This window comes from Adiantum capillus-veneris, chromosome 14, assembly GCF_014529385.1.
Source record: "Adiantum capillus-veneris isolate H3 chromosome 14, ASM1452938v2, whole genome shotgun sequence".
Classification (NCBI taxonomy): Eukaryota; Viridiplantae; Streptophyta; class Polypodiopsida; order Polypodiales; family Pteridaceae; genus Adiantum; species Adiantum capillus-veneris.
Genome location: NC_140944.1, coordinates 108,756,601 through 108,780,831, shown reverse-complemented (window position 1 = coordinate 108,780,831; position 24,231 = coordinate 108,756,601). Strand labels below are relative to the sequence as shown.

The following is a 24,231-nucleotide window of genomic DNA, read 5'->3' as shown; positions in this document are numbered from 1 at the left end:
CTTCTTTCAAGGTTTTAATCATCAATGCATATGTATCTTTAGTGAACGTGAAATACCTTGAAGATATATGTGCAACCATGTTGACCAATGTTTCACCCTCCACATTGCAAAGGTTGTGGTCAAACTCCATGGACCTAGCTTCATGCACCCCGGCTTCATCTTCACTTGAGCTGCTAGAGTAGCTCTCCTCACCCTCAAAGTCTTAGTTGTCTTCACTTTCAATGTACCATTCCATTGTGTTGTGAGTGAGAGAGAGGTTGAAAGAGACAGGGAATAGGTGAAAGAAAGGAAAAAGAAGAAGAGAATCACATCGAAAATCCGCAATATGCTCATAATCCGTCGACCCGAATTTATATATTTTCTCGAATTTACAAATGTGACCTGAATTTACCAACATCACACTTCCAACCAATTGATATATAACGTGTGACATAATAGGCTTTTTATCATCATATTTTAAACAACACCCTTAAAAGACACATGTACTTTTATAGACATAGTTATCTTGCTCCAGTTCCCAAAGCTGATCTCGCGTCACTCACATTTATCGGCGCCACCCCCACCCGAATTTTCTAATTTTCCCAAATTTACAAAATGCCATCGCGCTCCGATCTACGGCCCTCATTTGTAGATGTGACTCCCGACCCTCCTCCCCCATTGATCCCATTTGAACATGCTCGTGCAAGATACTCACGAGGCTAGTCCACGAGTTCACCCCCTAGTTCACCTTGAGAATCCAAAGGCGCTCAGAAAACCCGCCTCTTTCCAGCCTTAGATCCCTCCTGAACTAGACGTGAGTTTTTCTGCCCCTTTGCCCGACTAACCCTCTTACCTCCTCTTAGGGCGAAGCTTTTTGCAGGTCTGAGGCATGGCGAAGCTTTTGGCAGGGCATAATACAAATGATGCATTCGACACCCAGCGTCTTGCTGCGTATCTGGATTTCAACAGTGTGTATGCCTCTGAAGACGTTTTTTTGCCAATTTTTTTACGAAAACAGGGCATAGATCTTGACACACAGGCTGTCGACTGGAGCGATCCTCAAAAGATTATTGACGGCTTGACAGCTTGCACAACCTTGGGCGAGGTTCTTCGCCTTTTCCCTGATATAAAACCAATCAATGAGAATACAAGGCAGTTGCGTGAGCAAATTTTGATGCAGGACATGGAAGCTGCAAAGCGTGCCTGGGAGATCAAATATATTGTTTCAGAGAAGGTGCTTAACCTTGTAGCAGATCAGTTGAAGGATTTTGCAAGCCAATGGGACGGTCACCAGTGGTATGCACCGCTTACTGTGTTGGTTCAGAGTAGTGGCTGGGGCAAATCCCGTTTGATATGTCAGATGTGGAGGATGGGCTTTTATGTGGTCTACGTATCGTGCATGAAGGAGAGTCAGAGTGGTTTCCCTAGACGCACTGGAGAGCTGGCAGACATTATGCAGGGCCCCAAGTCTACTGAGTCAACCTTTGTGGCACTTGTCGTTAGTATATTGGCAGTCCTCAATCAGCACCCTGGCATGGCATGTGAAGAATGGATGGCGGCACAGGAGAAAGATGATGCCATCCAGCATGAAATTCTTGCTGTATTCCAGACCATGAAGAAATCAATTGAAGTCATAACGGATAAGCCATACTTTGCTGCAGAAGAGGATTATAAGAAATTCTGCCAGGTAGAGATAGACAAGCTGAAGCAGCGCGGTGCGAGGGTTTTACTGTGTGTAGACGAGGCTGGAGAGCTAGGTGACAATTTTCTAAAGTTTAGGAGGTCATTGAGGAGTATGCCGAGCGGTGATAGCTTTTTTGGCATAGTGCTTGGCACAGACAGGAAAGTGGCCGACCTAGCAGCAGCACAAGAGGATGATCCGAGTGCACGCGCAAGATTGGCTACCCATTTCAAGGTCTTTCATCCCATTTACTTGATTGGGAAGAGTGACATTTTTACTCAGGTTGGAGCCAGTAGCAGTGACATTACAAATCCATGTAATGCGATACGATATGGGAGGCCGCTTTGGGCAGCATACTATGACTCAGTGGGTGTGATTAACAAGCTGGGGGCAACCCTTCAACTTGCAATGAAGAAGCTGCTCGGGAAGGACACAGATATTACAGAGACAGGGTGGGTGAACCAAGACATCGCAATAGCTGTGTTTGCCTGCATCGTGGGGCTAGATGTGGCTGCGTGGGGGACACTACCACAGGAACTTGTGGCCAGACACATGAGAACCATTGTCTGCATCTCAAAGGATAGAAGAAGAGTGTACACGTCAGCTGCTGCAGAGCCGGCTCTTGCTGCTGCTGCTGCTAAGTTGCTGCATACCAAGAATGATACTTTTCTCGCTATGTTCATAGACAAGCTGTCACCAGCGTGTGACTACTATCTATCCTTTTTGTTGATTTCTTTCTTATGATCTATTTACTTTCACTTTTTGGAAACACCCCTCGGGAAATCTAACTGCCCTGCATTGCATAGCTAGTGTGGAACTGTCCAGAGGGAGTCCAGGCCTGAGGGCAAGAGAGCACTAAGGTTGGACAAGGACTATGGTTAGCCAAGTGGGGTCATTGACTAGCCAAAGTGGAATCCTTTGCTACAGAGGCTACATTTCAGTTCTGGATGTGGCCGCAGTGTACAAAGAGGGTCGGATGACCTAGAAAGATACAATGGCAGCATCTCCTAAAATTTAGGGAACTGCTATTTTGGGACCTGAAAATGTCTTCGCGTCATTACGTGCAGTTTGACATGGGGATCATTTTGTTACTCTGTGGCCAAGTCAACAGAGGCTGCAGGTGAGATATTTTTAGACCCGAGGGTCTAAAGCGGGAAAATGCACAAATGAGTGACACTTGGCACTCTGAGGCCAGTTTACTACTTATAGAGAAGGCAAAAACGTGATTTATAGCTGGGAGGCTCATTTTGCAAGTCTCTGTCACAGGTTAAGAGCTATGGAGTGCTTGCTTTCCCTCTTATGCACAGTGCGGTGCCAGGAGTGATGCCCTGCACGCTACGCACTGCCCTCTCTCTCCCCTTTGGCAGTATGTTAATGCCCCTCTAGTGGGCTTTTCATTTGACCAATGTACAGTTGTGTGGGTTCATGCGCGATTGCCGAGGCAAGAGCCTCTTGCACAGGTACTGGATTAGCTAGCGGCTAATCCCCCCGCAGGTACAGGTGAATTCAGAGAGGTTTCACGCCAGAAATCTCGTCCGATTCAAAGGGCAAGTAGCCCTACAGGTGCGGGAGCTCGAGGACTTGCTAAGGATGCGACCGACACGCGAAACGGAGCCCGAAACAGTAAATTACAGCCTGCTGTGTATTTTTGCAGGTTTAGGGTTTTGGCCCTAAACGGACCCTAATACCCCCAGGAGGTTCGGGTACGCAAGGGGACCGCTGTACATGCGATCTGGCGCATTTTCAGGGCTGAAAACAGAGAATTCAGCGTGCTGCAGATTCTCGCCAGGTTTTGCAAAGTGCCCGTATGCGTCGGGAAAGTCATTCAATGCGTGGGAATACTGACTGTGAAGGGTTCTAGTACAGTTATGCTGCCGAAATCGGGCTGGAACAGTGGAAATTCAGCCGAGTTTGTGCGGGGCAGCTTGTAGGGAACCACAGCGTTTATTTCCTCTTTTGAACAATAAAGAAATACCGAAAGGGGCGCCTAAGTTAGGGGCCAATCTGGTGTCCGTCTACTCATACAGGTGCAATCTAGCAGCCTGTATCCCTCTCCCCTTTGTTGTGTCTTGAAAGTACATGTACAATAGACGATTAATAATGGGTGAAAGCTAAATCAAGGTTTGAAGTAAAGTCTACCGCCCTTTTTGGATTGAACAGGCCGGTTTCATGGTTCCATCAACGGGATTAAATCACTTTTTCCCATAGAAGTGAGCCTTGGTCAGTTTTGGGCTTGAAGACACAGGGATCATAGACCAGACACAGGGAATTGTAATTATGGCTGACAGACCAGATGATGTGACTGAAGAGGTTTCCTCTTCACAGGGTCAACAGACACATGAAGTGGGTGAGTCCTCAAGACCACCACAGACTGATGATGATATATTCAGGACCCAGTTGGCTACTGCTGTGGCTATGTTCACACAAGTAATGCAGAACCCAAGGTTTTTAGCCTTTCTGCAACCTCCTGTTCCGTCTCAGCAAGTTGGGTCACTGGATCATATTCAAAAGCCTGTTAAGGCTCGAGCACAGGTGATTCATACCGCACAGTCAATGGAAACACCTGTACACTTGACGGAGAACATGCAGTCTCCACAACGTATGCCTAAGGTGCAAGAACAGGTGGCTGAGATGCCAGTTTTTCAAGCTGTACCAATTCAGCCCGCCACCTTTCAGCAGCCTATAGCTGGTTCTAATGGGCAGGGAAGCAACTTACAGGCTATGCAACAGGTCTTCCCACCACCTTCAGTACACCCTGGCTATTTTGGAGGTGGATCGGTATTTCAGAGCATGGCTGGTCATGCACCTGGAAATCAGTTTTATACGCCAGGAACAGTGTTTGCGGGTGCTCAAACGATGATGCCTAACCCCATGTACAGTGTCATGGGTATGCAACCAGGGTTTCAAAGCACTCAGGGACAATTTGGGATGCCACAAGCAAATTTTGGTATGGCTGGAATTACAAATCAGCAGCCAAATATGGCATTTCCAGGTCAAGTTAATAGCGGCCAAGGAACACAGATGAACCCTAATAGTGTTCCCATGTTTCAGTCACTTCCATATGACAATTTGACGCCGCTGGAGAAGCCAACTCCGTACAAAGAAGGTGGCAAAGGTGTGTCATTCACGACTTTTACAGGGTTTGATGACAGGAAGAAGGCTCTTTCATTCCTCCAGCAGTTTGACAAGGCCTATGCAGGGGGAAACTTTACAGAGGCTTCAAAGGTCCGCAAGGCAGCCACTTTCTTGACAGGGAATGCGGGACAATGGTGGACAACTTTATTGCTTCAAGGGCAAGCTCCGTCCACATGGATTTACTTTAAGCAGATTTTTGCAGCAGCATGGTTATCTGATGATTTCGAAGCAGATGTCATGACAGAATGGCACCAGCTAAATGCTGCCACTTGCAGAAATCTGGATGATTACAATCGGAAGTTTTGGAAAGCTCTACTTCCAGTAACTTCCTATAGGTTTGTGCCATTGACAGAACAGATAGAAAAATACTGTTGTGGCCTACCCAAAGGATTGAGAAAATACTGCACAAAGACCAAAGTCACTACTTTGACGCAGCTCATCGAGGTAGCAAACACTGGCAATGGTTTGCTCAAGGGAGAAGATTGTGAATTTAACACTGGCGTCAAGGCAGGATCAGGCAAGAAAAATTCAGCCAAGAAGCACGTTCCCAATGAGGCTCCTAAAGGGACTCAGGAGTCGGCCAACACAGGGAAAGACAAAGCTACGGCTGAATCAGAAAAAGGACCAGCAAAGAAATGGAAAAGACGTTTTCCTCGCAAGTCAGAAGAGCAAAAGAAGGTCCTGAGGACAGAGAACAAATGCTTTATATGTGAGCAGCCTGGCCACATCGCTTACAACTGTCCTACAAAGAAAAGGCCAGCTGATTCTGAAGACAAGGAAGACAAGAAAGGAAAGAAGCCCATGGCTGGTCTAGTGCCAGATATGGTGGGCGACAAGCCAAATTCAGATGCAAGTGAGCTTTGCAGAGCATGGGGAAAGGTCAAGGATCAAACAGTGCTTATCTTCTTTGATCCAGGTGCCAAAGCCAACTTCATTTCCCCAGAATTGGCTTCAAAGTTGGGAATCAGACCTGAAGAGATGGGATATACAGCAGAGGCAGGTTTGGCATGTCCTGGCCATACAGAGGTTGTGACGCCCATCGTTGGAAAGTTGCGTCTACATATCCAGTCCTATGTAGATGCTGAAGAATTTTACATCATGCCACTGGACGGATGTGATGTGTTGTTAGGTATTCCTTGGTTGTTCGTGTACAGGGAATCATGGATGCCTACAACAAAAAGATCACTGTACAGAGTAGGGGAAAGACTCACATTCTGGATGTAAAGCTTAAAGGGGAGTCTATTCCTACTGTATCAGCTTCTGCTATTACTTCTGTAATGAAAAAGCATCTTTCTGCGTACTTGGTTTTTGCACGTGAAGTGTCAGATTGTGATGAATCAAATTTATCTGTGCTAGATAAAGAAAGGTCAATGTTTTTACAACAGTATAGTGACTGTTTTTCCGATTCATTACTGTCTCAATTACCGCCAGAGAGACCTGAGGACCATGCGATAGATTTGGTGCCAGGCAGTAGCCCACCAAATAAGCCTCCGTACACGGTTAGTGTGGCTCAGCAGAAAGAGATAATGGGCCAAGTACAGGAGCTGTTAGAAAAGGGGCTGATTCAGCCCCGTTCATCTCCATTCTGTTCTCCAGTGTTGTTGGTGCAGAAAAAGGATGGCTCATGGCGTCTGTGCATCGACTACCGTGCACTGAACAAGAATACCATCAAGAATAGGTTCCCTATACCTAGAATTGATGATATTATGGACAAATTAGAAGGAGCAGCTATGTTTAGCAGGATAAATCTAAAGAGTGGGTACCATCAAATCCGCATTAGATCAGAGGATGTGCACAAGACTGCTTTTAGAACGACGTTTGGCCTTTACGAATTTTTAGTGATGCCCTTTGGTCTCACAAATGCTCCTGCTACGTTCAATAGGATGATGGACAGAATTTTCCGTCCACACCAGCAGTTTGTTGGTACGTTCTTTGATGACATGATAGTCTATTCAAAGAATGAAGAGGAGCATAGGCATCACTTGGCCATTGTGTTCAAAGAGCTACGCAGTCATAGGTTGCTCATCAATGCAAAGAAAAGTGAGTTTTTTCTGGAAGAGGTTCACTTTCTGGGACACATTGTCTCAAAGGATGGTGTCAGAATGGATCCTGCAAAAGTTGAAGCGATCAAGTCATGGCCAAATTTGAAGACGGTGCATGATGTCCGAAGCTTTTTGGGACTATGCTCCTATTACAGAAGGTTTATCCGAAATTTCGCTGAGATTGCTTCACCTTTACATGCTCTTCAAAAGAAGGCAGTCACTTTTAGATGGACACAGAAAGAGATTTCAGCTTTTAATCTCTTAAAGGAAAAGATGACTTCAGATCCAGTCATTGTGTTGCCAGATCTTAGGAAGTCATTTGTGGTCCAGTGTGATGCCTGCGGTAGTAGCATTGGTGCAGTGCTAATGCAAGATGGCAGGGTAGTAGCCTATGAGAGCAGAATTTTGCAAGGGCCAGAGATGACCATGCAGGTCTATGAGAAAGAGTTACTGGCTGTGATTCATGCGCTCTTAAGTTGGAAACACTACCTGCTAGGTGCAGATTTCGTTGTCCAAACGGACCATTAGACCTTGCGATACTTCTTAACACAAACAAAGTTATCTGAGAAGCATATGCGATGCGCAAATATTTTGTCCATGTTCCATTTTCAGATTGTGCATGTGGAAGGCAAGAAGAACGTTGTGGCTGATGCCTTGTCTAGGAAGCCACAAATTTCAGCTGTGTCGATTCCTTATCATCATGAACTTGATGATATGAGAGAACAATATGCAAATGATGAAGATTTTGCAAGGGTCTTCGAGCAACTAATGCAAGGACAACGTCATGAATACTATCTTCTTAAAGACGGGTTCATGATGATGCATGGCAGATTGTGTGTCACAAAGCCATTGCGACGCAAAGTTATGGAAGAGAGTCATGTCCCACCGTATGCAGGGCATCGTGGTATTGATGCTACAGTTAAAGCGGTTGAGACATTCTTCTATTGGCCTACATTGAGAAGGGATGTGGATGCCTTTGTGCGAGAATGCCTAATATGCCAAAAGGTCAAGTTTGACAGGCAAAAGGCACCAGGGTTATTGCAACCACTACCTATTCCAGATAAACCATGGGAAAGTATTGCTATGGATTTTATCTTTGATCTTCCGAGAACGCAGACAGGAAACGATGGTATTTGGACCATTATTTGCAGATTCAGCAAACAGGCTCATTTTATTCCTGTCAGGAAGAAGATAAAGCCAGATCAGATGGCACGCTTGTTTATGAGCAATATTTTCAAGTATCATGGCATGCCACAGTCGATTGTTAGCGACCGTGATCCACGCATGACAAGTTTGTTCTGGAGAGGCTTGTTTGAGAATATGGGCACCACGCTCAAATTCTCTTCGTCATTTCATCCTCAAACAGATGGGCAGTCAGAAGAGGCAAATTCTACTGTCCTAGATCTGCTGAAGTGCTATGTGTCAGAGCATAAAGGAAAATGGGAGCAATATTTGCCATTGGTGGAGTATGCATACAATAATACAGTGCATTCATCAACTGGCAAGGCACCTTTTGAGATAGTTGAAGGTGGCAAGAAAGTTCCTCCCATACTGCATACAAAGGACAAGATATTTGAAGCAGATAAGTATGTTCAGGACATGGATGAAATGTACAAGAAGGTCAAAGTGGCCTTAGAAAGGACTCAGGCAAAGCAAAAGAAAGCAGCTGATCGTCACCGTCGTGAAGTGGTATATTCACTTGGTGATTGGGTGCTTTTACGCTTTGAAAAGGCAAGGTTAAAGAAGATGAAGGGCAAGGAAAGAGTGTTTCCAAAGCTCAGCATGCGTTACTATGGGCCTTTTCAAGTGTGCGACATAATCAGTGATGTTGCATATAGGCTGAAATTGCCTGACAGTTGGAAGATTCACAATGCGTTTCATGTGAGTCTTCTCAGACCCTATGTGGGTGATGTGCCAGAAGATATGCCAGTTGAAGATCAGCCGGAAGTCGAGGAACTTGACGAGATCTTGGTCCCTGAACAGATCTTGGCACACAAAGAAAGGAAAGTGAAAGGCAAGGTTGCTAGGCGTTACTTGGTAAAGTTCAGAAACTATCCACCAATGGATGCTAAGTGGATGGAAGAAGGTGAACTTGCAGAGTCACCAACTGTGTTATCACTTTACCTGGAAGCCTTCGATTTGCAACCTACCTTGACCCCTTGAGTTTCAAAGCTAAGTGGATTGTCAGTGTGGCAATGACTTCTGAAACAAATGATGTACATGGTATTTAAAGTGAGCTCAAATCAAATACCTGTTACATGAATGTTAGAGCTGTACAGATTGTCAGTTTGGCAATTGCTCTTATGGAATGTCCAAAAGTTTGGTTAGTGCTATAGAAGTGAGTATTTCTTGTCAGTTTGTCAAGGATACAGTGATTGCTTCTATTGAAGAGTACATGTGTAACTGCATTCTTTAACTATCGGTTTGGGTATGCTCGAAAGTGTTACGGGATCCAATGTGTACTATAAGACAGTGGCAAAATGTGCAGCTACCATTTTGTCATTGGAAAGTTAGTGACTCAAAGCAATGGCAGAGTGCGCAGCTACCACTATGTCATTGGGACAGGGTTCACACGCAGGCAATACATGAGTCGACGAGGTGTTGAATACACCAGGGTTGACAATGAGCATGTATGTGTCGTATATGTGTTGACAGGTGTTGAATACATCACTGTTGACTAGGAGCATGTACGACATAGATGCAAACGAGGACGTTTGAGATTTCAAGAGGGGGGTATGTCACCAGCGTGTGACTACTATCTATCCTTTTTGTTGATTTCTTTCTTATGATCTATTTACTTTCACTTTTTGGAAACACCCCTCGGGAAATCTAACTGCCCTGCATTGCATAGCTAGTGTGGAACTGTCCAGAGGGAGTCCAGGCCTGAGGGCAAGAGAGCACTAAGGTTGGACAAGGACTATGGTTAGCCAAGTGGGGTCATTGACTAGCCAAAGTGGAATCCTTTGCTACAGAGGCTACATTTCAGTTCTGGATGTGGCCGCAGTGTACAAAGAGGGTCGGATGACCTAGAAAGATACAATGGCAGCATCTCCTAAAATTTAGGGAACTGCTATTTTGGGACCTGAAAATGTCTTCGCGTCATTACGTGCAGTTTGACATGGGGATCATTTTGTTACTCTGTGGCCAAGTCAACAGAGGCTGCAGGTGAGATATTTTTAGACCCGAGGGTCTAAAGCGGGAAAATGCACAAATGAGTGACACTTGGCACTCTGAGGCCAGTTTACTACTTATAGAGAAGGCAAAAACGTGATTTATAGCTGGGAGGCTCATTTTGCAAGTCTCTGTCACAGGTTAAGAGCTATGGAGTGCTTGCTTTCCCTCTTATGCACAGTGCGGTGCCAGGAGTGATGCCCTGCACGCTACGCACTGCCCTCTCTCTCCCCTTTGGCAGTATGTTAATGCCCCTCTAGTGGGCTTTTCATTTGACCAATGTACAGTTGTGTGGGTTCATGCGCGATTGCCGAGGCAAGAGCCTCTTGCACAGGTACTGGATTAGCTAGCGGCTAATCCCCCCGCAGGTACAGGTGAATTCAGAGAGGTTTCACGCCAGAAATCTCGTCCGATTCAAAGGGCAAGTAGCCCTACAGGTGCGGGAGCTCGAGGACTTGCTAAGGATGCGACCGGCACGCGAAACGGAGCCCGAAACAGTAAATTACAGCCTGCTGTGTATTTTTGCAGGTTTAGGGTTTTGGCCCTAAACGGACCCTAATACCCCCAGGAGGTTCGGGTACGCAAGGGGACCGCTGTACATGCGATCTGGCGCATTTTCAGGGCTGAAAACAGAGAATTCAGCGTGCTGCAGATTCTCGCCAGGTTTTGCAAAGTGCCCGTATGCGTCGGGAAAGTCATTCAATGCGTGGGAATACTGACTGTGAAGGGTTCTAGTACAGTTATGCTGCCGAAATCGGGCTGGAACAGTGGAAATTCAGCCGAGTTTGTGCGGGGCAGCTTGTAGGGAACCACAGCGTTTATTTCCTCTTTTGAACAATAAAGAAATACCGAAAGGGGCGCCTAAGTTAGGGGCCAATCTGGTGTCCGTCTACTCATACAGGTGCAATCTAGCAGCCTGTATCCCTCTCCCCTTTGTTGTGTCTTGAAAGTACAGGTACAATAGACGATTAATAATGGGTGAAAGCTAAATCAAGGTTTGAAGTAAAGTCTACCGCCCTTTTTGGATTGAACAGGCCGGTTTCACAAGCTGACGGAAGTGTGCAAGGATGGGCTGGTGCTCGAAGGAATCAGGGGGGAGATTGTAGCCAGGATTGTTATCATGTTGGCCATGCATGAGTGCACCAAGAGCGATAATTACATCAAAAGTGTCCCCTTGGCCACCTTCTTGGAGACCATGTTCGGGAGCAAGGTTGTGCAGGACTTGAAGGATAATTGTGTTAACTTGGAAGCCACCCTCTTCTTTAATTGTTTCATCCCCATCTCTCTTCCACCTTCTCCACAGCTATTAGATGATTGCTTTGTTAGGTGTGCTGCCCTTGTTGCAAGAAGAAATGAGCATGTTCTGGACTTTGCAGTTCCTGCCCGTGGTGGTCTGCTGGATGTAGGAGCATCGGCTGCCCTTCCTGCATGTTCTGTGTTGCCAAGAGCAGCAAAGAAAAAGAAGGTCAACCTCCAGCCTTTGCATCATAGAATTTCTTTCCTTGGACAGGTGAAGAATCAGAGGGGCGAGCCGTCCCTGGCCAGAGCGGTGGAAGCACTTCAGGATGATGACAGGTTGGATCATCCTCTTGAACTGCTTTTTCAAATTGGAGATAGAGGGGAGGGTGAGAGAGTGAAAGTTGAGCACACCACAGTGATCGTGAACGGGCTAGAAGGTTTCCAGCACCTCAAGTCTGAGAGGATGAATGCGGCAAATATTCTTGAGAAGTTGAGGATCCTCTCTAAGACTTGTGAGGATGTGTTCAAGGATGCTTCTGACAAGGAGAAGGATGTCTTGCGGGAATTGATACCACTAGGATTTGACTCAGAGATTTGTGGAGGACGAGGACAATGTCATGCAAGTGGAATATGAATGAAGCCTTTTGGTATTCTGCCAATACTGAACTAAGGCAGATCGAATGCAAGGGCCCCCCATCTTACTTTGATCGGCAAGTTGTTGACTGATTTCTTTCAAATTTTGTGTACCTTAAGCTGTGTACCTTTTCTTCAAGGTCGGGGGGCTGAAGATCACAGCCATCCAATGAGGACGTCTGCAAATCGTGGAATCTGACGAGTCGTCTGTCAGATGTCTGACAAGTCAGCATGCGGGAAGCTCTCGCCATTCCACTAATCAGGTCAGTCCAGTTCAGCAAAGGGAATGCGCTCAGCTGCTGACACATCAGCGCTCATAATCCCCTCAATTTACTCACTGTCACCAGTTCCAAGGGATTGTCTCCTCCAATCATTGCCCATTATGATTGCCAATCATTGCATGACTGATCCGCAATTCAAGAGCACTTAGGGACTGCAAAATCGGAAGGATGGCGCACAGTCAAGACTCAGTGGGTTCTTGAGGCAAATTTGCGCCAGATGCCAGGGCTGTACACTGCTCACTGATCAACACAGTACGTCACTACTGGCCCCCCTTCCCCCGACGCTTGAAGGCCGGGAATGGTCGCCTACTGACCATTCCCATAATCAGGGCTCCCGGCCTCCGCCGGTCGCCCATGATTAATGGGAATGGTCAGTAGGAGACCATTCCCTACCCCGTATTCTGCCAATACTGAACTAAGGTAGATCGAGTACTTCGAGAACTGGTTCTTTTGTCCTCGTGATGAAGTTTTGTTGAGTTTTCTGAAGCTTCCCCCATCTTACTTTGATCGGTAAGTTGTTGACTGATTTCTTTAAAAAGGTGGGTTGCAGTATTGATCAGCGATTTCTCTATAAAGGTGAGATGCAGTCGTCACTTTTGTGTACCTTAAGCTGTTGCAAGTTCACGATTGATTGATTGTCTTATTTTCTATGAATTGTCTACATTCTTGACATAATTAATCCACTGCTTTTGAGAACGAGTTGTTTTATGTGTCTTTTGCTTTGTTCTTTTGTCCTCATGATTAAGCTTCCCTTTCTTGCGCTGTTGCAAGTTGGAGGTATTTTCCGTGATTCGTATCTTCATGAAGGCCTTTTTTTTTTAAAGCCAGTAAATCCCCCCCCCCCCCCCCCCCCCCCCCCTCCCGAATTTTTATTTTAAATTGAGTCAAATTGGAAATCCTAGAAGACCTTGTAGCATAGTTGGCACATTGTACGGTTTCTATTTAATTAAATAAATAAGCAATAAGCATATATGTGTGTGGGGGGTGGGGTTGCATGTGCACACGTTTAAGATAGAAAGAGAGGTAAAGAGAGAGCGAGATGAGGTGGGTAATGAGATGAAGGGAGGGATTAAGATCAAGAGATATAAATTAGGATCAAGGGTTTCGAAATGTAATTTTCTCTCACAATCTATTCTTGTAGCACAATGCAAGGGATAATGCAACTTTATTCTATCTCTTTGAGTTCTCTTCTACATTACAGCTCCAGCCCTAATTGTTTATGGTGCTTGGTGTTTTGGTGGCTTTGGTTGTTTGTCTTTCTCATCAACTGTTATACCGCCACCACTTTAGGTCTTATGCAATACATGCATGTAGAGTGGACCTCTCTAGTCATATCCCATCCATAGTGATAATATTCCAGGCCTAGCTGTAGCCTTAACTACATACTATGTATACCATATGGCCTTTTGGAAAGAAAGACCTCCTCTATACAAGCACGGAGTGGTGCCTATTTAATATTTTTGCTTGTTAAGAGTTATCTTCATTTATGGATGACAATTTGGCTCCACTAGAAGGGATAGATTATGCATGGGTGCCAGAACAAGAGTGTATTATGCTACAGCTAGACTTTGATTCCACTAGGGATTGCAGTGTGTTATTTGGGTTGTGAGGTTGGGCTAGACTTATCCCTTTTGCAGTAGACAAATCCCCTCTTCCTCTTTATACGGAGGAAACTGGTTCATTGGAGTGACGCACGCCTCTCTCTTGCTTGGGAGGTCATCACACTCCCTCAATCTTAGGGAGGCCTAGGCATCATTGACCCAACACGTAAGAGTAGAGATCTCCTCGAGGAGCTCGTTGTCATAGGACTTCTCTCAAGGGCAAAGCTCTAGGAGTTGCTACTTCAAAGGTACAGGATCAAGTACCACAAATAGGTGGCACATGGAGCCCATCGACACGTTGGATATTCACTAAAACTCACAGAGTTGGGACTGAGCAGCGGTTGGGAGGATCGTTTTGCATTGAGCATACTTTGCTCTTGGGAGTAGCTTTGAGAGGGCTTGAAGCACCATGCGTCGAGATTTTTGGAGGAGCACTTGAGGTAGCCACTTATCAAGAACCCCTTAGTTTGCACAGAGAGGGGTCACATGGTAGGGCCTCATGTTTCTTGGGGGGCCTTAGTGTCATGGATGCTTGAGAGTCAATCGCTGCTTGCATCAACGCCTATGTCATCGCCTACAGCATCGCTAGAAGGCTCTAGAAGAATCTAGAAGTTTCTAAAGTATCAAGGAGATTCTAGAAGCATGGAGAAGATTCGGGAAGAATCTAGAAGTTTTTGGAAAGCTCTTGAAAGTTGAAGAAGGATCTAGAAGGTTCTAGAAGAAAGTTTCTAGAAGCTTGGAGAAGATTCCGAAAGAATCTAGAAGTTTCTGGAAAGCTCTAGAAAGTTGAAGAAGGATCCAAAAGGTTCTAGAAGAACTAGAAGGATCAAAAAGGTTCTAGAAGATTCTAACCTTCTCAAGAAGAACCTAGAAAGTCCTAACCTCCTCAAGTAACCTCCTCAAGCACTAGTATAAATAGGGGTCTTGGGCCACAAGCCCCTTAGTCTTGCCAACACCAGTTGTGAGCCTCCTATGAGGAAATCCCTCTTCTAGTTCTTATGTTCAAGTCTTATCCTTGCAATCAAGCCTTGTCTTATACTCAAGTCATGTAATCCAAGTCTTGTATCTAGCTCTCTTAATAAAGTATTAAGTCTTGTAATCAATATTAAGCTTATAAGACCAATTTAGGAAATTTGGGAAAAATTCACAATTTTGAGACAATTTTAGAGTCTTGTCAAGACACTTAAAAATCTTAGCATCTTCAAGACAATACATTCATGTAAACTAGAGGGAATCTTGAGCTTGGTTTTTGACTTCTACATGCATATCTTACATCTTAGATGTTCTCTTGTTTACAACCAGGTAGCTCAATCCTAAAGCTACACATTTCAATCTGCAATTTCCATGGCACAAGAAGATGTTCTAGCAATAAGTGATCATGAGATGGGTACAAATGCGTGTTGCATCTTACAAACTCTTTACTTCTAAACAAGATAGTGAAATCCTAAGGCTACATCATTCCAATTTTCAATTTTAATGGCACAACAAGATGCTCATGCAACAACAAGGAAGTGAGAAAACAAATCTCAAGGCTCACATTTAAACATACAAAAATCCAAGAAGGTGAGTTTCAATATCAAGGACTTGAAACAAGTTTCTTAGACCACTTCGTGGAAAATGTTCAACATATGAAATAGATACCATGCTAGAGGAGAGAAAATGATTTTTTTGGAAACTCTTATATCCCATTTCTTACACTTGAAATTCAACAAACAAGCTGATGGAGATCAACTTACAAGATCTTGGAGTGGGAAGTAGTCCAAAAAATCCACACACCTAAGATATAAAACACCCAATTATCACATTTAAAATGGACCCATCTGATTTTTTTGGGTGAAAACATAGCAACTTGTAGCCGTGTTTGAACTAGGCAAGAGAGAACTAGACAACTTGAACTTGACGTTCAACTCTAAAGCCAAGACGTCACACTAAAACAATTCGAACTTAATGTTGAGCTCTAAATCCAAGAAAGTGCATTGAAAACAACTCGAAGGTGAGTTAAGCTCCAATGCCAAGACGTAGTGTTGAGAGCAAATCAAACTTGAGGTTGAGCTCGAAAGCCAAGAAGTCATGTGCTAAAACAAATTCGAACTTGAGATTGAGCTCTAAAGACAAGAAGTCACGTTGAAAAGAAATGGCAAAAACACATGTAGAAAACAAATTCTAAGACCACATTTAAAACACATTCAAAACCATGAGTGAGACAAAACCAGGCTACTCATATTGACGGTCCGTCAAGTGTGGCCGCCTATGTATGGAAGAAGAATGAGAACTGCAAGACGGCTCTGAGACGGTTTCAACATGGGTAGGTTTTGTAGAGAGTGGACATAGCACAATAGAGCCAAGGGTGATATGGGATGTGGTGGCAACTGCGTGTCCAACAATACAACCAATGCTCTAACATTAGGCTTGATGTTACTTCCAATTGAAAAGCCAACTCGATCTCTCATTAGGCTTGATGTTACTTCCAATAGAAAAGCCAACTCGAACTTGAGCTCGAGGCTAGATTGTACAAACCAAAAAACTTGAGGTCGAGTCTATATCATTGTCACTACAAAAATCAACTCTGCCTTTAAGCTCCACCCCTAGATGAAAACATCCAAATTCCACATTGTAGGCTGCATACACTTTTTGTAGAGCTGTCAAATTTAATGCATATACTTGTCAACCTACTAATTAAAAATTCATAGTAAGCATTTGCATTTGACGATCCGTCAAGTTCACCGTTAACGCTGCCGCCATCACGTCAGGAGTTTCTAAGTAGCCTCCCTCGTCGTCTATGAGGAGCCTCTTTAACCTGGGAGCCCGTGCCAGGGAAATTCTACCTGTGGGGGTAAACTGCTCAAAACCCTCTGGAGGCAGTCACCCTTTAACGCTGCTCGTCGACCTTGTTGAGGCAGTCAAAGAGGGCGGGGATCTTGAGAGCCTGCACCGGGGGCATTCTACCTGCGGGTAGACTGTCTCAAGGTCGAGCTCAGAACCTTCTGGAGGCAGTCAACCTTGAGCTCAAAACCCTGCTCATCGACCTTGTCGAGGGGGGCTGCTTTTGAGCCGCCATAGCCAACCTTTGAGTATCATTCTTGCTCTCCTGCCTGGTTATCCCGAGAGAGCTCAGAACCCTGTCTGTTGACCTTGTTGCGGCAGTCAAAGACGGCGGAGATGTGAGGCTAGCTTTGGGGATGGCTTCCTGTACCTTGCCCATGCTTTTGAGCTGATCAGCTATGGCGAAGAAGGTAGCAGCAGAGGCGAACATAGAGAGGGAGGCCGGCACCAGCACAGGCAAGGGAGCAGGTGAGGAGGTTGCTTTGGGAGATGGCGGTGAAGTTGACACCATGGAACTATATGGCGTACAATGACAACCGTGCCATTTTATTAGTATAACATAACATTTATAAAATGTTATGCAGACAAACTACTAGTGTTGGACATATTCGAGAGCTTTCCCATTGCCTGTACAACTGGTATCCCACCATTGCCAGATGCTAATTCAGCTCGGAGGAAGGGAAGAGGACACAACTCCAAAACCTTTCCTAGACTCAATGATGCAGGCATAGAGTCATTTGTGCAGAATGCACTCATGCCTACTATTAAGGTCTTTGGGATTGACTTGTCGAGGCTAGCAAAACGACGGCATCTTGATCATGTCATCAGTCAAGAAGCTCGGATTGAACGTGCATTCCAGATTCTCGGTCGTCAAAGCAAGAACAATCCATGCCTAGTGGGAGAGCTAGGCTAGTTGGGCAAGACTGCCATTGCGGAGGGGATGCACAGAGGATCGTAAGGGGACTCCACTCTATTTTCTATTCCTGGTGTTTTGCACTAAGATGGGGTGTAGGCTCGAACTTAAGTTCGAGCTTCCAACTCATCTTGGTGCATAACACCATCTCAGTGTAGGCTCGAACTCCTCCACCCATCTTGGTGCATAACACCATGCATAGGTAGCCTAGTGGAGGCTTGCAGGCTCGAACTTAAGTTCGAGCCTCCACCCCGTCTTGGTGCATAACACCATGAGTAGGTAGTCTAGTGGAGGCTTGAACTTAAGTTCTAGCCTACCTCCAACATTGATACAATGAGCTCGGCCTTCACGTTCGAGCCCCCACCCCACCTAGGTGAAGGATGAGCCAATTGCTTTCTCATGTCATTTTCCACTAGGGTGGGGTACAATCTTGATTGAGCATCCACCCTACCCAGATGGAAGTCCACACACTGCTTTCTCCACGCGTTTTGCACCAGTTTTGTATTAAGATGGGCTTTAGGTTCAGTCTTAAGCAAGAGCTTCCAACCAGCTTGGTGTCGAGAATCAATATGCTACAACGTAAGTGATCCTTCAAGGTTGAGCTTTCTCTCAGTCTTTTTTTTGGCACACATAGAGAGCAGGGTTTCATTACCTTTAACTCACAATTCAAGGTGCTTCCCATAATTACCTAATATCTTGACAATGATGAAGAGTCCAATCTCTTCGGGAATGAGATTAAAATACACCATACGATATGTCATAAAAGTCGTATGGTCTTCTATCTAAAGAAAATACACCATATTACATACAATCAATACCACCATAGTCTCAAAAAATTGAAGTCCTCATTTTTTTCCAAATTCCCTTCATCTTTAATTTTAGGACAACTTTCATTTTGTTCTCTTGGAGTTCTTTTTGAAATTCTCCGTATCTAAGTTATAAGTCATGAGACTCAGATACACTCTATGATATGTCATCAAAGCCTTATAGTCTTTTATCTAAATAGAATTATACACCTTATTACATAAAATAAATACTATCATAGTGGCAGGCTATTTGTCAAAAGCTAGGCACAAATTGTGTTTCATTTTCTTGAAATTTTGTCATTTTTGTCTCATTCTTGAACTTCTTGTAGGACCATTTTTGTTTTATTCTCTTGAAACTCTTCAAGATTCTCCTTATCTTGTAGTGCCTATTTTACAACTTCTCCGTCAAAGCATGCTGCTTATTGCTAACAAAAAGATAATTAGGCTATTACCAGTCAAATGCTTCTTATTAGAGTAGAACAAATTTAACTAAGATTGCAAACCCCAAGTTAAAAATGGGCTTGAATAAATCCCAAAATTCCTAAATTGGACTTTTATCATCAAATCCAAGTTCTTGTACATTGTGAGCGCCTCCTCTTGCTCTCTTCTAGCTCTATACATGCTCATAACACTTAGCAGAGGAACCTGCTAGCACTTTTGGGATTTGGATGCACTTGTGATCACTAGCGGAGGAGTTACAGAGAGACAAATTGCGTGGCATGCGGGGTGCCTTGAGCATGTGCCAAGATATATAGCTGTGGCCATTCCTGTAGGCTAGCAGACACTCACCGAGTCCTTGGCCCTGCATTGGATGGGTGCATTCACTAGCTTGGATGTTCAGGTTGCAATTAATGCATGCTCAAACAATGGCACTGGTTGTCTTTTCTTCAAGGTTCAGAGTGAGGGCAAATTACATCGAGTCCTCTCAAAGTCACCACAGATCTCAAAATGTTGCTTCTAGCAGATTAGAGTGCTCGGCATTAGTGCAAGAGCTTCTGTTCTAGACCCAGATCCAACTGTCATTGAGAAAAAATTTTGGAGACTATGGGCGTGGGAGTTCCCTCCCCTTGCCCGTGCTCAATAGGACCCTAGAGAGTGGTTTTGGCGAGACCCTTTTGCTGCCAGAGACCATCTTGGGGTTCTTTTTTTCAATATACAACCCGTTTGGGCAGGGATGGTCCTAATAATCGGACTCTCTGCTTACGTGGCGCAACAGGTGACCGGGGGCGCCCGTACACATAAAGACCCCCCCCCCCCCCCCCCCCCCCCCCCCACCCCTCCACGTGGGTGCAACCTTTTCTGTAGTTTAATCTATAGCTGATTGCAAGTGGGGTTTGAGCATCCAGTGCTGTTGGTATAGTGGTTAAGCTCTAGAGTTAAATTGTGTGGACATGTGTTCAAACTCTCCACTGCTCAAACACCCTTTTGGTTTAAACATACGCCCTGCCTTGAAAAATTCTAAGACACGAAAAATGACTGGCAACTAGCTTGACCGGTTGGTAAGCGTGACATTTGACTGGCTCTAAGGTGTGCCACTTCACTTATAGTCCAATATCTAGACACAACCTTTGGGCAGGCACATCTTGATTGTTTGATGTGAGATCTCTCCAGCAGCAGAAAATCACTGGCCAAGAGAGGGCCTCTCACTTGAGTTCTTGAAAGAATTCTGGATGCATCTCTAGGACAGTCGACAGCCCAAGAGAGCCACGATGTTCAAGTGGCTAGGTGCTCATAGGGCTATAGCAGTGGACAGTTGGTTGGAGCACATTGGCCGCCCCTGAGAGTGCATTACTTGTGGTAACCATAGAGAGACATAGAGACACTATTTATGGGATTTCCCCATGGCACAATAGATCTGGCTACAAGATCTTTGGTTGCTCCCCTCACTTTGTTCATCTAGGCAGTTCACTTGGGGCTCCGCAGCATGGTCTGCTCTCACGGGAACAACACTCCAGTACCAGACATAGTCAGTTAGCATGATGATAAGGATCCAAGATGTCCGACCACGACTATACCAAGCCTTGGAGGTGATCCCCCATGACTTGCAACAAGAGGCTAACGATCGGTGGGCCCTAATTAGTAGTCTAACACTGTGATTCATATGGCGGACCTGTTGCTTTTGCATTTTTGAGTCCAGAGTAGTTCCACTTGTAGAGACAATTTGAGACATCTTGATAGAGCTCATACAAACCCTCTAAGGACAATTTGACTAGCTTCAAGGTGGATTAGATCGCATGAGGGAGCACCAACATGCCTTCCTATGACTATGGAGTTCGGGCCCCTTCTTCACTACTGAGCAAGGGTCCCCCCAATGCCACTACCACCCACCTATGTGGCTGTTCCAATGCCCTATCTCGTGATTGAGCTCACATTTGTACATATTTTTTTAGTTGGGAGAGTCTACGCTCATATATCTTTCCCTTCAGGGGTGTTGTAGCCTAATGGGTGAAAGTTAACTAATAGAAGGATCTATTTTTTGCAAAAATAAAAGTGTTCAAGAGACCACCTCCAACCTTAGAAAGGCAAAAGGACTAGTGTGTGAATGAGTACTTGAAGTACTTCATTGTCTCTTCAAATTCTAGTAAAGTGGATGCTTTGGTGCATTTTTGGACTAGTTGGCCCACGTTGCCTACTAACATAAAGTTGCCTAGCTTGTTGTCTGCAATTTTTCACGAACTTATATCTCTTTTTATGAGCCTCCTTGGGACTATAGTTTTCATTGTATCAACCACTTTTTAACATAAGAAGTGTTTGATTCTTTAACAACTTTGTCCAAATGCATTTAGCCAATTTGAAAGATAAGTAGGGGATTACAGACAAGTTTATTACCTTTTATAATGCAGAATGGAAGGAGCACATACTGCCACCTTTGCATCATGTTTCTAAAATTTTTTATGTCCCGTTTTGATAATTTAGCTAAATTAATGTTTTGTACATGAGCTAATTATCATGACTTTTTAATGATGTTTTTTTATCACTAATAATTACTACATAATTATCTAGCTTAACTAGCTAATTTCTTGCCTTGTTTTTTGTTAAAAATTAAGATAGTTTAGTTAAATTAAAATTATATATATAAATTAATTATCATGGATTTTATATAATTATCTAGCTTAATTAGCTAATATTCCTCTTTGATTTATATCAAAATTAGGATATTTTAACTAAGATAATTTAGTAAATCAACTTTTTGTACATGAGCTAATTATCACAACTTTTAAATGATTTTTTAATCTTTGATAATTACTACATAATTATCTAATTTAATTAGCTAATTTCTCTCTTTGTTTTATCATTTATGTCAAAACTCAAGGTATTTTAACTAAAATAATTAACTAAATTGATTTTTTATACATGATCTAATTATTAGGCTTTTCTTAATGATATTTTGTATCATTGATAATTGCTACATATTTATCTAAATCAATTAGCTAATTTTTTCTTTGTTTTATGTCAAAAAATCAAGATATTTTAGCTAAGATAATTAGATAAATTAATTTTCTACACATGAGCTAATTATCACAACTTTTTAGTAATGTTTTTAAATCATTGGTAGCTACTACATATTTATCTAAATCAATTATCTAATTTTCCTCTTTGATTTATGTCAAAAATTAAGATATTTTGACTAAATTAATTATATAAATTAGTTTCTTACATATAAGCTAATTATCACATCTTTCTAATGATGTTTTCTATCGTTTACAATTACTACATATTTATCTAACTTAATTAACAAAATTTTCTCCTTAATTTTAAATAAAAATTAGTAGATACTAACTCTAATAATTAATAAAATGACCAACTAGATTTTCACATAGTTATTATAGCTAAATAATAATATAATAAAGCTTTAAAAACTAACATAAGACTATTGAAGCTAATTACAATGATTTATACCTAATTTAGATCATAAATAAAGCTATATTAATTATAATAATAGTTAATTAATGCTAATCACTAATAAAAATCAAAGAATTAAGATATCTTAGATTAACTAGATAGAATAGGATTAGTTTATGATAATAAAAGACTTAATTCTTGTTTATTTATAATATATATAGAGAAAATTTAATCTGGCTTAACTGCTCATCACATGATTAATCCTAATTACTTGGATTAAGAGTTTTTGCTCTCTTAAGCGGTCTGTGAAGCTTCTCTCAAGTCTTGAGAGGAATTCTCAAGTGAATATGTAAAATGAGAAATGAGGGCCTTTTTATAGGCTTCTGGGGGCCAGGGGTAGTGTGAAAGAGATCTTATTAGGTCCAAATCAGCCCCTACAGAAGAGGGGGCATCCCCAAGCTACTCATTGGATTCTAGAAGGGTTCTGGAACCTTTTGACCACCCCCTATTTAGCTTGAGGTCCAAGTCTGCTACTTTGGATGGGTTTTCTGTCATTTTTGATAGAATAGTTAATGATTAGCTTCTAGGCCATGTGATTTCTTATCCTTTATGCCATGTGATATAATTAGTTCTTATTGTATCCAATCGTTTACTTGATTAAATCAATTGTGAAATATTTTGGAGAGTCTATCGGGGTCAAATTTGGCCCGAATTGAATTTTGACAGTACTAGCTATAGTATTGGTGTGTTTTAAGATTATAAAAATACCATTTTCGACTAGTTTCAGGCTAGGGGTGTGCTAGTTTTTATATTAAGTGCTATCAATTAAAAATATTGCCTTGTGGGTGACTACCATGGGTCTGTACCTTGCACTTTCCTTTTAAGGGTGAATCTGGGCCTATCCTGGATTCATCTAGGTATATATATATATAACTCATTTTCTAATTCCCAAAAAGGTGGAAACCTTACAGTCATGTTCTCTCCATTGTCTCTTTGAAGCTGTATCTCCTTGTTGGATTGTGTGTTTGGTGAACTGTCTATGACATTGCATTCTTAGGTGAAAGCTCTATGCAACAAGGTAAGCCATTGTTGTTGTTTCAAAGCATTTGTCACCGCCTTGTCCTAACATAGCTCATAACTCAAATTTTAAGCATAGGAATGGAAAAATATCATAGGACAGGTGTTAGGATTTCATTGCTAAGCTTCCACATGCATTTTAAACCAAAATTAGTTAAGTCAAATCTGCCATACTGTGAATAATCACATTTTTTGCAAGTGGTAGAAAGGTGGAACGAGACCATAGATGCATGTATCTAGGTCTTCTCTACTTGTCCTAGTGATTTGGTGATGATTGGGTGATGGAAACTCAAGAAACTAGCACTTATACCTCGCCGATTAGCGGCTAGCTTTTGATGATTGACGTCTGTCTGAGTTGAGATAGTTGATATGTTTTTTGGGAGATTGATACTCTCTCATAGCCTCCATGCACTAGTCAAATCTACTTTATCCCATGAATTGACAATTATGTTTGTGGTTCTTGCTTTGTCTATAATAAGGCAAGTGTCAAGCTTGGTAGCCGACCCACGTTTGGCACCGTTGCCTAAACTAGGAAAAACAAGAGTACATAGTGAACATTGTCCTTGACTTCCTCGATATCACCTAGAGTAAAATTTCACCTAGAGTCAAAAAAGGTGAGTGTCCGACATGATGGTTGTAGGTTACATGCTAGGTCTTCCCCTACATTTGAGATTATTACATTAAGTTCTATGATCCAATTTTGGATATCTTTGGCCAAGTGTAAAGCTTAGTAGGCAACCCAAGATGGATACCAAAAATAACATAGGGTCAATCACACCATGTCCATTGTGTTTTCTATCTATAAAGCCATAGTTTCCACTCCATAGAATGAAGATTCCAATGATGTTGCACATATGTAGAAGTGACTTTCCATATTGATATGGCTCTTTCTCTTCACTATAGGTCAGATTAACATGTTTGTCTCCTCAAGTCTCGTGGAAACACATGGCATGTCAAATTGTTGTATGCCATGTTGCAAAGTTGTTATACATGCGTTCATGTCACCA

At 43.0% G+C, this 24,231-nt stretch overlaps 2 pseudogenes; one reads left to right on the top strand and one right to left on the bottom strand.

Annotated features, from left to right (window-relative positions):
• The first annotated feature begins 772 nt into the window (after window positions 1–772).
• Window positions 773–12,278, top strand: LOC147442915 (uncharacterized; annotated as a pseudogene).
• A 3,412-nt stretch (window positions 12,279–15,690) lies between these two features.
• LOC147442914 (uncharacterized) lies at window positions 15,691–17,015 on the bottom strand (annotated as a pseudogene).
• Between the last annotated feature and the right edge of the window lie 7,216 nt (window positions 17,016–24,231).